Here is a 13,804-nt window from a genome sequence, read left to right on the forward strand (position 1 = left end):
CATCAAGATCTCAAAAATCAATTTTATACTCTACTGCAAGGCAAAGACATTATCACAGGATATGGGGAAAATACTGGAAAAACTCATTCTCTTACTCCTGTAATAGCTTGCAGAACACTTAACTAAAGATTGGCAAGCAGCTAACATTATTTCAAAGAATGAGAATGGTAACAGAATGGTTGGCCGAGAAAAAGATTTAAGAAATACGACTGAGAAAGCAGCCTAGGGAAGCTGAGAACACATCAGTATCCTCTCTGCCTGATTCAAAAAATACCTCCAGAGTACCAGCAATACCTCTATTCCTTATGAATAAGGTCTAAAGGAGCATATCACCTCAAGGTGCCAAAAATGCATGATCCCCTTCCTGTATCACATCAGAAAGAACTGTGTGAACCAGCAGCAAGATGGAAGGTCTTTGAGACTGAGATAAAGCTCTCCTTCCCATTTCTGAGCCTTTCACATTTGGATTCTTTCTCCTCTGAGTTCAGTCGGCTACTCCATGTGGGGAGGGGTATAAAACCAATTTTTATAAAGAAGTGATTGCTAAAGGTCTTAATTTCTACCTATTTACTCACATATTTGTGTCTATCAAGTAGGAACCCTATGGCCCCAAAGAACTACCTTGAGTGGTCTTTGGCCTCTGCAGAATTTTGTCTGCTGGAGCCTCTTTCTCTTCCTTTCTGAGTTCATTGCTCTTGTTTATGAGGCACATTTCAGGTAGTTCAAACTCTTAGAATTGGTCTAGGCAAAAGTCAGGGATGCTTCTTGCAAGGTCATCAGAACCTGGGAATTCTTTCTGAAAATTGTTTTTCTACTAATTTGAGTTTCCTTCTTTCTAGACTGGATCTCTAAAGTTTTAGCCTCACTTAGCATTACCTGGGAGGCTTAATAAAAAAAGACTGCTGGCACCTGTTTTTATGTTATCCAAGTAGGTTTTCAGTCGAACCTAGTTATTTGCATTTCTTACAAATTCTTGATGGCATACTTTAGAACTACAACTCTACACGGCAAGCTCCAAAATCTGTATGTGTTCTTGTCATCAGCACCTATGCAAATTTATGGTATATAACCTCTACTTGAAGGCTTGCTCAATGATTTCCTGTAATACTTGACTTCCATAGACTACTGCGCAGTAAAGTAACTGAAGTAACATAAATGCCACCCAATGAAACGATTTCCCAAATGAGAATAGTTTTTCCTTTTCGATCAGTTAAAAATGAGTTCACTTCATTTTGTCTGTCACTTGCAGATAAGAATATCTACAAAAAAAATCCAAAAACAAGAACTGAAGAACTCCAAAGGACTTATGTTTCTGACACCTTAGTGTGTATTCTCCTTTTATAATGAGTGTTGTAAGGTTTTCCTCCAGTATCCTGTGGATCCAATGTAAGTACAGTGTTCTCATGAAGGGGAAGAATGACAAGGGCAGGTCAGAAGACACTATGCTGATAGTTTTGAAGATGAGAGAAAGGACAAAGAAGAAAATAAAGTTAATTCTCCTCATGGTCTCCAGAGGAAACCAGGCCTGCCTATATATTCATTTCCTCCTGGGAAATCCACTCCAAACTTCCAATATGTAGAACTATAAGATAACATGGGATATTGTTTTAAAGGTATTATTTTATTTGTAGGAATTTATTGTATACAAAGAAAGGATGGTGGCATAGAACCTCTTAATCATCCTGTCTCCATGTCCCAAGTTCTAGGATTATGGGCCATCATTTCTGGCTATTCCTGCTACTCCTTAATGGCAAATTCCATAAGGTGACTTTAGGCTCAACCTGACCCAAATATGGATTTTATTAATTAATGAGAGCTTGATATATGTCAAGTGATTGAGTTATATCAAGTTTTTGTATATCCTGAAGCAATTACTGAGAAAGAAGCCTGCTTTAGTTTTCATTCTGTTTCACCAATGCCTAAGGAAATATGTTTTTAACCCCCAGCCCCTGTCACTCTATGATCCAGAGAGATAAGGAACAAGATTAATATGACCTATTCTGTGAATGTAACAAATAGAAAATTCACAATTGAGAAAGGAAATGTCTATTACAGTATGAGCATATACAGAAGGACCTTATATGCTGATGAGTACTTCCCTCTTGGAAGGACATGGCAGTAGCTTTTGCAAGCTAAAAGTAGTCAACATCCCAGCACAGCATGGGAGGAGATTCATGAGCCTCCACCCATAACTGAAGAGCTATGGACAGTTCATAGCTTCCAGAGAAGGCATAGTCAGTTTTCCTTAATGTGTGGTCTTCAGTAGGTCAACAAGACTGTAGTGGATGACCGTACATCCAGAAATATGTGGATAGTACATATTGGAGTTACTGGTATAAATAGAAATAATGATTTTCAAAGAGTTATATAGGAGAGTAGCACTAGTCAGGAAAGCTGTTTTTTATTGCTATTGTTTTTCTATTTTTGATTTTTGTTTTGTATAGTTTTGTTTTGATACAGGGTTTATCTGTATAGCCTTGACTATCTGGGAGATAGCACTATAGACCAGGCTAGCCCTGAACTCAGAGATCTGCTTGCCTCTGCCTCCTGAGCTTTGGAACTAGTCATGCGCCACCATACCCCAAAGAGAATATGTTTTATTTGCTGTGTATGAGGCTCCTGTGGCAATGGCTGAATCACATGAAACTGGAGGCATAGAATGTGGGTTGTAATTTTTTTCTCCATCACACATCATACAAGCCAAGGAAAATAGAAAAATGTCTATCATAAAGTATGAAAGTAAATTTAAGATATCCTTGCATATAAAATTATAACTCAATAAAAGTGAATTAAATCTGATTTTACATTGAATCTAAGAAATGACAAATTCCGTAGGGAAATAATCCCAGCATATCTTCATCACACAATATTGTTATTGTCAGCTAAAGTGTTTCTCCTAGAGATGTTAGAAGGTGCTTAACAGTGTGGAAAGTGACGTGTCTGTCTCACAGAGAGAGCACCAACTGAGCCCCTCAAGGCTGATTATCTGCAGTCTTTGGTATTTGTTGAAACACAGTACCAAGGCCCCGAATCCTAACACCTATTAGTTTAGACTTAAATTTTAATGAGCAATTGACATTTTCAAATGTCCTATCATTTATCATTGTTAATGTGTATCTTTTAGGTAAGCATGCCTTCAGAAGATGTTTCACTTGATCTTAAGAATAAAATTTAATATGAGCAATAAATTAGCCACTTTATACTCCATCACAAACTATGTCCAGTATTTCATTGGGTACTTTTTTTTGGTACATAGCTAGCCAGATGGCCAGATATTATAGATGAAAGAAAACAGTTTTTATTCTTAGTACAGTCTAAAAGTTTTACGTGTGATTTCTTTGCTCCAATAAAACAGATTAAGCTGGAGAAATAATAAAATAAAATAAAAATGAATAAATGACTTCAAAAGAGCAATGAAGCTCTTTGTGGTTAAAATGTAGCTGTTTCCATTTCTAGGCACATTTTAGGATGTCTTCTAAGGTTGAGGAACTGTAAGTTATAAGTTTCCTAGTTAATTAATGTTTATTGTCTTTAAATTCTATGCTATAATTGTGTAGATCCCTAAGACATAAGTAAGATAATTTGCAAGATTAAACACATGAGTAAAAGGCACAATACATATTTGATAGCTATGTCACAAAAGAAAAGTTGTTTTCTATGTACCTAATACTATCATTTCAAAGAATAAACTTCTACCAGGAAGGGTTTCTGGAACTGCTTTACACTATTAAAGTTACTTTCAAACATCTGTTTCCTGTAGAAAGCTACATGTGTCTTTTTAATATTTCTAATCTTTATAAGGATTATATTATTCCTAAGACACTAATTCATGTTGATCCCTGACTGGTTCTAATTTGATGTCATACTCATCTTCTATAAAATCAGTTCACTGAGCTACAATTAAATGTCATTTTCTTATAAACTTTCATTAAACTTTTTTAGGTAAATAAATTCATGTAATGGAAAAGAAGTGTGTCTATTGTGTGCCTCAAACTATGTCTGTCTTTAAAATGTGAACACGTTGTGGAGTATAAAGCTGTCAATAAACTAAGTCATGCTCAAGAACGTAGCTCTAAGATTTCTTTTGTGAGGGGTTCAAGATAGGGTTTCTCTGTATCTTTGGAGACTGTCCTGGAAATACCCCTTATCAACCAGGCTGGCCTCGAACTCACAGAAATTCTCCTGCATGTGCCTACCAAGTATTGAGATTAAAGACGTGCTACCACCTCTCGGATACTCTAAGGTTTTATAACTATGCCATATTTCAATTCACACCAACAACAGCCATTTGAAGTCCTCTCCTTTTCTTCTATTGCTTCTTGGGTTTGGAAAATAAATTTAAAATATTATGACAACATTGAGCAAAAACTATCATCAACTGCCAATCTCACTGAGGAGGGAGACTAAGGAGTGTATCAATTGCAGGCCAGGGAAAAGAAAGGAATTGTAATGACATCTGAGAATTCAATTCCCAAAGAAATTATCCATTTAAGTCAAAATTTGAGGTTCTGTGTTGTCATCACTAAACACTGCTCCTTCAGTGACCCATAGGGATCTGCTAAGGTAGAGGCTGCGTGCTTTGTCTCCTAAAATAGATGTCGCCTCTCATTGCTGACAGATAAGCAATAGTTCTGTTTGGGAAACACTTATCAAAAGAAGCAAGCTCTCTCTACAGTATCCCTTGGGCAGCCAGGAGGTGTTCTTGTATAATTTTATCTGTTTGAATAGTTATTATATACATATAAAGACCATAAGTGGCAAGATAGAACCTGTCTCATGCCAAAAGATATACATACTTATAATGATGCTTCTAGGAAGTGTACATTGATTGGGGTTATGTGAGGCACATGTGTACAAAGCAGACATATTTTTTTATTGATTTTTATTGAGCTCTACATTTTTCTCTGCTCCCATCCCTGCCTTTCCCCTCTCCCTTAAACCCTCCTCCAAGGTCCCCATGCTCCCAATTTACTCAGGAGATCTTGTCTTTTTCTACTTCCCATGTAAATTAGATTATGTAAGTCTCTCTTAGTGCCCTCATTGTTGTCTAAGTTCTCTGGGATTGTGATTTGTAGGCTGGTTTTCTTTGTTTTATGTTTAAAAACCAACTATGACTGAGTACATGTGATAATTGTCTTTCTGTGTCTGTGTTACCTCATCCAAAATAATGTTTTCTAGCTCCATCCATTTTCCAAAGCAGACATATCCTGCATAAGGTGCATGAGTGGAAATCCTTATAAATAGCAAGATCAAAAAAAAACTCATTAAGTTGGGCCATTGATTAGGAAATAAAGGCTTTTTTCATTACACAGTGGGACTTTCTGCAATGAGCACTCCCAAGTGACAAAACTGGAGGAAATCTCTCTTCCTTGGTACTTTTACTCTGTGTAATCAGAGAAGAGTTTATTGGTTATAAAAAAAAAAAAAAAAAAAAAAAAAAAAAAAAAAAAAAAAAACAGAAAAATCACCAAAGGCAGACAGAGGAGGAAAAGGTTACAACCCTCTCAATAAGCTGGCAGTCAAGTTCTACCAGCTCATTCTTGTCAAATGACCCTGTGGCCAAGCAGTGACATGATCTATAAACACATGAATCCTGGCACTTCATCTCCTGCATTATAAATTGAACTAAGGATGTGTCATTAAGCACAGCTCCAATGAAAATCCTCACCTCCATCAAAACCCAAGTACTTATTTAAACCTCAGGGACTCAGCCTTCTCAGCAACCTGCCATGGTGTTAATGAGCTTACTTAGAGACAGCTTAATATAAATCCATGTGAAATCTCAGTAAAGCTCAATAAATATTCACATGGAAAATGAAGTGGGAATATAAAACATTGTTTAGAGGAATTGACAGACGACAGCTCATTCAGAAACTTCAAGGCCATATGTAGGGTTTTGTTCTCCATGCTAAACAGGTGAGAAAGTATTAAATAAAAGGCTTAATATACTACAGGAATAAGACTCTCTTTGCCTCTTATTCAGTGGTTATAATGTACTTCAGAGCAATGGTGTTAGCCCTTCATGCTGATGCTCATATAAAAAAAAAAAGAAAGAAAAGGAAAGTTTATTTATTCCCTCTAAAGCTCTTTCACCATGCACAGAGGCACCAGGAGGGTGACTATTCAATTCTTAAAGTAGTTTCTTGACTTTTTGAATGAATAAACCTGATTCAGGAGTCTGTGAGGGTTTTTACAAAATCTTCCAAAAATAGATGCTGCAAGTATACTAAGTGATATTCTCATATCAGAATAAGGCCTATTATATAATACTTCCAGATTCTTTGGGGGCGTTTGTCTATTTGGTACCTGCCAAGGCCAGAAGTGGGTGAGAGACATCCCCTGCCTGCCCTGAGCTGGAATTACAGGCAGTTGTGAGCTGCCCAACGTGGATACTGGGAAACAAAGTGGACTCCTCTTCATGATCACTTTGTTCCTCACTGCTTAGCCATCTGTGGATGAGAAAGGGTTCTGAGACATTCTCGAGTAAGCATAGACCACAGAATACGTGGCGGAAGAGATGAGTGATTTATCAAAACAGATGGTTTCAAACTGCAACAACATGCAAAAGCAAAAAAAAAAATTAAAAATAAAAACAAAAACAAAAGCCATCTTCTGATTCTCTCACTGTGTGCTTAAGATTAGCCATCATGGTCACATCACCTTCAGCCTTTACAACCAACTGACTAATGACAGCAAAGCCGCCTTCTGAATAACTCCCCCACCATAGGTCTCTCTAGCCCTGTGATGTCCTGCTTCTCTTATCCACAGTCAAGGCAGGCTCTGTGCAAACAATTCAAGTTCTTTTCTACTCCAATTTTCACTATAAATACCTCGGCTCCTTAGGTTCCAGTGAACATCTTTCTGTTTAGGACCTAGGCTGAGAATTTGTCCCAGGACTGGTGCTTTTATCTGTAGATGCCATCGGTAACAACCCAATAAACTTTTCTTTCAGAGAACACTCTGTTTTTCAGCTTGATATATAATAGGTTCTTCCTTATGAAATGTGAGTTTGCAATAACAAGCCTGTCCTGTAGCAGGTCTCCATAGGAGACTCTTCCTTAAAGCTAATCTGCCCTGTGGTCTTTTCGTCTTTTCTCCTCTGCTGGCATGAAATCTTCTTTTCATCACCTCATTACCCCTCACACAGACAGACAGATTCTATTCTTGACCAGACTCCTGGCGAGCTCTTTGGGCATGTCCCTTAGGAGTTTGGCCTTAACAAGAATCCTGCTAAGGTAGTATAGCTGAAATTCCTCACCTTTGATATCAGATCACCCTCCATACCTATATGGCTTTCACATCCTCCAGCAACACCGTACCATGTCCATTCACCCTGGCCTGCCTCCAGAAAGAATCCCAATAGGACAGTTAATCCCGAATCCCCCTTTACTTTTGGTTTCTTCTAATTAATTTTCCATCTACTAAACCACACTTTGCTTCTAGGCAACAAATTTTCACTTGTGTTTGAAGCTGAGTTAAAACTCTTTCCTATATCTCAAACCATGTGTATTGGTTCCCTACAACAAATATTATAGTTCTTCTGAATAAAACCCAAATGCCTGGGAATTTTTCTAGAGCCAGGTTTCTTTCTAACCCCAAAATGTCTCCGTCAATCAAGGATATCTCTTTCCTTGCTCTCATATCTGTTCTTCCTCCATCTCGACTATTCCGTTCCCTCAAGTTCTTTTCTTTGGCAACACACAAAAGAAGTTGCATTATCTTAAAAGAAACACGTCAATATTTTTCTTTCAAGGGAAAAAAAAAGGCATATAGCTTCAGATACAGAAATGTGTGTCTGTATTTTGGCCAGTGAGAGAAATGAAGCTGGGGATTAGCGGGATCCTTCTCCACTCCTGACTAGCCTTCTTACAGAGTCATCAAGTTCTGTGCAGGCTGCTACAGGAGAACAGCCCTCAATGTTCTTAGCCAACTGACAATTCTGCAAGCTGCAGTGATGACCTGCCCTACAAAAGTGACCTCTAGTACAACAGTGGCATGACTAACCAACTATTTTGTGATTGGACTACAGGCCCTCTTCACAGGTGGGAATTCCTGCCTACTTCTGTCAGCCTGATCAATAAAGAGGCCATGGCCAGAGAGGCCACAGGCTGTAGGGAGAATCTACTACTATTGTTTTACCAATTATTCATGTTGTCAAACTGCTTTCTAAATGCCCCTGTTTACAGCCACAGATTAATGGGATGCTCAGCATTCCTCACAGAAGAAGCTTCTTGAAGAAATGGACATTAATGCAGTTAACATACAAAGTTATAACTGGCCAATGTCCTGAGACTACACGGTGGTGTAATGTCATCTTGTAAATATCCTTTTTACATGTGCTTATTTAGTTGTGATGTGAGGACAGCACACACCAGAGCAGATGCATAGAGGTCAGAGGACAACTTGTGGGAAGGAATCAGTTCTTTCCTTCTACCTGGTGAGTTCCAGGAATCAAACTTAGGCTGTCAAGCTTTGTGGCAAATTGTTTACACGTGCTGAGCCATCTAGCTGGATCCTAAGTGTTAGTTATATTTGTACAAAGATTTCCAGAGTGTAATTTAAAAAGAGGGGGGGTTTCTAGGTGAGTGTGAGACAACTAAAATGATTTTGCTGTGTGTGAAAAAGAAGTGCCACTCAAAGCCTACTCCCAGTTCTTGGGAGACAAAGTCAAAAATGCCACTGAAAATTTGAGGTCAAATTAACTACACAGGAAAGCCCTATATCAAAAATGAAATTAATAACAATCAAAAAACATAGGAAAACTTTGTTCATCTTCATGTTTCTATAAATGAACAATCTTACTTTTCTTTCAAATACAAATAAAGTCTTCAGGAATATGCTTTTTAAAACATTATACAGAACTCTTATTTTTTGGTAGTGAGCCTAGTCTTTAATGGCTGGGGCTAGAGAGATAGTTCAATGGTTAAGAATACTGCCTGCTCTTCCGGAGGACCCAGGTTCGAATCCCAGTTCACACCTACCTGTAACTCCATTTCCAGGGGATCTAGTACACTCACACAAACATATATTCAGAATAAACACCAATGCACATAAAATAAATATTTTAAAAAATGTTTCTAATTTAAGAAATACATAATATAGGTCAGAAAGAGAAATGTAAGATCATGTGGAGATAAATTGTGAAGCAAAATGTTCACTTAAACTGAAAAGACACCAGCCTGTTAATTACAGGTGGTCCATGGCACTTATGTTCTGACAAGAACAATGATACTCACTGCCTAAGCCAAGACAGCATTTGATTTGAGAATCTCTTTTAGTAGAAATCTTTATAACCCCCCCAAAAGTCAATATTTATTTTTTCCCTATAAAAATCAAAGTCTTCCTATAAAAATGCCTAAAGTAATTTAAATAAGATTGAATTAACTGTCTTTGTTTTGTTAATACTCAAACTGACAAACTGTCAGGATATGTCAGTCTTGACTTTAGCATTGATCAGTGGCTTTTCAAAAACTTATTGTTCATGTATTTTTAATGATATACATTTAAAGACACAAGGATGATTAGAAAGGCAGGACAGAAAAAGGATGAATAGAGTTGGATGGTGTCACTTTTGAAGGAGTTTATTGGCATATAATTTGTACACCATATTATTGAATCAATTAGTGTACAAAAATCAGTGGTTTTTAGTGTATTCACTGTAAGAAATCACCACCACAATCAATTGTGAAATGTGTTCATCACCCACAAAGAAAAATATGTGCATCTTTATCCTTCTCTTTCTCAAACCGCACAACCAGTCTTTGTGTCATTATGGAATTTTCCTCCTCTGAGAATCGCTCATAGCATAACTATACAACACTTAGTCCTTTTAACACACGGTAATATTTATAGGGCTTTCCCACATTTTAACATGTGTCAAGACTTCATTTTTATTGCATAGCTTAAATGAACCACATTTCATTCATCATCTCATAGGTTGATGGACTCCTTCTTTAGGGGCCATTACGAAGGCTGCTTGAAAGAGTATTTATTTGTGTGCAATTGTTATAGGTGTTGATCAGAGACTGTGGGAAAACCCAGTGAACTTTACAGGATCTTGTATTTCAGCAGAAAGAATTATACCAAGGACACATGGTTGGTAATAGAAATGGAGAGAGTTTATTAAGAAGGAGAAAGACTCTCTTGGGGTCCCAGAGTCCCGTTTAGGAGTTGCTTATATTGTGCCTGTCTTCTGTGAAGCATGTTCTGATTGCTCCGTGAAGCAGGTGGGAAAGAATTTTCAGTCCTTTTTGGAACTGTCTTCCTTCATATATAATGATGCTGTGTCTCACTACCATCCTATTCTCCTGTCATACAAATTCATTTGTGGCCTTACACTTCTGTTACTTCTAGATAAGTACATAGGCTGACATGGTAGGGTTAGATCATAACAACTTAAAAGTTTCAAGGAACCAGCAGAACTCTTTCCAAAATAGCTAGAGAATTTTACATTCCCACAAGCAATATCCAAGGGATCCAATTTCCTTTTGAGACATCGTAAATTCATGGATTCTTGCCCATGTTCAATGCTTGATGACTTGTTAAAACAGAATTTTAGGTAGATATTGAATAATGTTGTTCAGAAATAACATGTCTAAAACTTTTTCTTGGGAATTTGCATGTATTTCCCAAGCAAACCCTTTCTCCAAAAAGGAAAGATCTATTCATTTGCAAGAAAAACATTTTGTTAAGCAGCAGGCTAGAAAAAGAAAGTGTCATGCAGATTTCTTTAAAGCAAATAGTTATTCTGTGGTATCAGGCTGAAAACTTTATCAAGCCAATTCCCTGGAGTTCGGTTCCTTTATTATTAGACTTGGCTTAGGTGAAAATTATAATTTTGGGACTTCAAGCACAGTGTCTCTTTTAGACCTCTTCTGTCACTTTTTTGCTTTGAATACACTCATGAACACAGACACATCAGGAAGGTGATTTTTCACCTCAGTTTTCCATTTTCTCCATCATAAAGTTGTTGTATCTTGGTGCATTTGTTTGGATGAAATAATTTTTTGAGCATACCACTTATATTGAGTGCCTGAGGTAGCATGTAATTCTTGCCTTATCTGAAAATATCTTCATTTATTTCACAGAAAAAGGATATTTTGTCTCTATATAGGAGGATATTCTATAGTCTTGTTGTTTTTATTTTATTTTATTTATTTTATTTTTATTTATTTTTAGTTTTGTTTTTGAGATAGGGTTTCTCCATAAAACAATCCTAGCTTTCCTGGAACTTGTTCTACAAACCAGGGTGGCCTTGAACTCACAGAGATCTGTCTGTGTGCCTCTACCTCCTGAGTGCTGGGATTAAAAGCATATATCACCACTACCTAGCCTATTGCTGTTTTTATTTTAAGACAATCTTTCTGTGTAACACCAGCTATCCCCAAATTTGCCATCCTTCTGCCTCAGTCTCCTGACTGCTGTTATTTCAGACATGAACCTCTGTTCTCAATTTACCATTTTAAATTGCAGATATGGTAGTTTGAATGCAATTGGTCCCCATAAGCTCATAGGGAGTAGCACTATTAGGAGGTATGCCTTGTTGAAGTAGGTGTGGCCTTGTTGGAGGAAGTGTGTCACTGTGGGGGCATGCTTTGGGGTCTCTTATGCTCAAGCTATGCCCAGAGTAGACACAAACTCCTGCAGCCTGCAGATCAAGATGTAGAACTTTTAGCTCCTTCTCCAGCACTATGTCTGCTTTCCTGCTGCCATGTCCCACCACGATGATAACGGAGTAAACTTCCGTAGCTGTAAGTCAACCCCAATGAAATGTTTTCCTTTACATGCTGTGGTCATGGTGTCAGTTCACAGTAATAGAAATCCTAAGACAAATATATATATATGAAATCCCAAGACATATACATATATATATATATATATATATATATATATATATAAAACTAAGCAGATACATTATTCCTTTGTCTACGCTGAATATAACAGTACAGAGAATTCTTGCCACCAATTGATACTTTAGCCTTTGAAAATTCTCTTTCTGTCTGGAAGATTTCAGAATCTGTTTTTGTATGCACAAAGCTAATCAATCTTTTTACCAGAAACATGTCTTTTCTTGTTATTCCTGCCTACAAATCTTGTTTTAACAATCTCTATTTTAACTCTTTCTTTACTTTTTTCCCTACCATTTCCTTCTTCCTTTGCAGAAGCTGCTGTTTATTTATGAGAATTGACTCTATGAATCTTATCTCTCCCTTATACTTTCCAGGAGCTCCTAACATTAGCCTATGCTCTTGCTGTCTTCATTCTTTTAACATCTAACACACTAATTTAAGCCTCTATAAGATCCATCCCATTTTCCTTTGTAAGCATCTTGATGTGTTCTCCTGTGAATTTCTCTGCTCTTGTGGGATGTAAGTACTTTGTTAAACGCATGTTCAAATTATTGCCTGCCTTTTACAGCACATCTATGCGTGAGAAGCTACGTTTTGTTGCTTTCTTTTAGCAGGTGGTATTTTTGTTTTTAGTAGTTTTGACACAGAATCTCTCGCTATATTCCTAACTTCCCTGGAACTCGCTATATAGACTAGGATGACCTCAAACTCAGTTATCTACCTGCTTCTGCCCTCTGAGAACTGGGATTCAAAGTGTTTGTCATCATGCCAGCCTCTGAGAAGCAATTGTTCCCTTTGTCTTTCTTTTTTTCTTTTCTATTGCTTCTTTCTCCAGCCAAGTCCAAAGAGCTTTACTTTTTTTTTTTTAACTTTTGTCTGTTCCCTGATGCTCTGTGGTACCTCCATTCATACACCTTCCTGTAGACTACGCCATGTACACCAGGAATAATATTCAGCCTGGTGTGCTTAGATGTAACATAGTCATTTTCTTGCCTCAGTAATAGATCAGTATTGCCTATATAGCTGTCTTGTAATCCTTTCATAAACATGAATTACAGAGCGCCTTCCTGAAACCTATCCTGAGGCTAACGCCCCCCCCCCCGAGATGGAAGGGGTGGTTACTAGACCTCTGCTTGCTGAGTTCTTAGTGTTAACCAGGGCCACTCCATTTCAAAATGCTCCTCCATTTTGGTTGAACTGTGACAATTCTAGTAAGTACAGGTAATTGGTATCTAGAAGGAACTTAATTAGATTTTTTATAAGTTCTTGAATGTTATAACATTATGCTCCCACAGCCCCCAAGTAATGACCAACTAAGATGTATTGGCCGTCTAACGTAATCTAACTCACTACTCACCACTAAGCTCAGCAACAATAACTGCAGGCCAAAAAGGGACTCCATCGCTTCCTGCCCTATGTCTTCTCCATCTTAGAAAAGAACAGCTCCAGTTCATACACAAGCTCTCTGTGCAGAATAGTATTTCCTCACAATAAAAGTCCACACTACTTTAATTCACACATTTCCCCTTGTCTGTCTTTGCTTCTCTCTAATTTAAGTTCTAATTCTTTTTTCAGAGCCCTGTCAGCTGACACCTAAGCAGCATGTCTTTAGGAAAGAACTATGTCTCCTTCTTTTTTCTTTTATCTTTATTTGTTTTCAATACAAAGTAGTCAGTCTGGAAACTATAGACATATAAGTCACAGGACTGTATCTTCTCTCATGTTTAGAACCTAAAGCATGTTTCTCTCCTGTGTACTGCTTCTCACCTGCTAACCTGGCAATTTTTGACTTGGGTAACTACAAATATTTTTATAAGTAACAACAGTGATGAACTTAATTATAAAGAATTTGCAACTAAAAACTTACCCAGAAAAAGTAAGCAGATCAAAAGTCTATACACTCAATGAATTTCTATATTGTTAACATAACCATTCTCCACTGTTGATAGAGTTTA

This window comes from Arvicola amphibius, chromosome 2 (assembly GCF_903992535.2).
Source record: "Arvicola amphibius chromosome 2, mArvAmp1.2, whole genome shotgun sequence".
Taxonomy (NCBI): Eukaryota; Metazoa; Chordata; class Mammalia; order Rodentia; family Cricetidae; genus Arvicola; species Arvicola amphibius.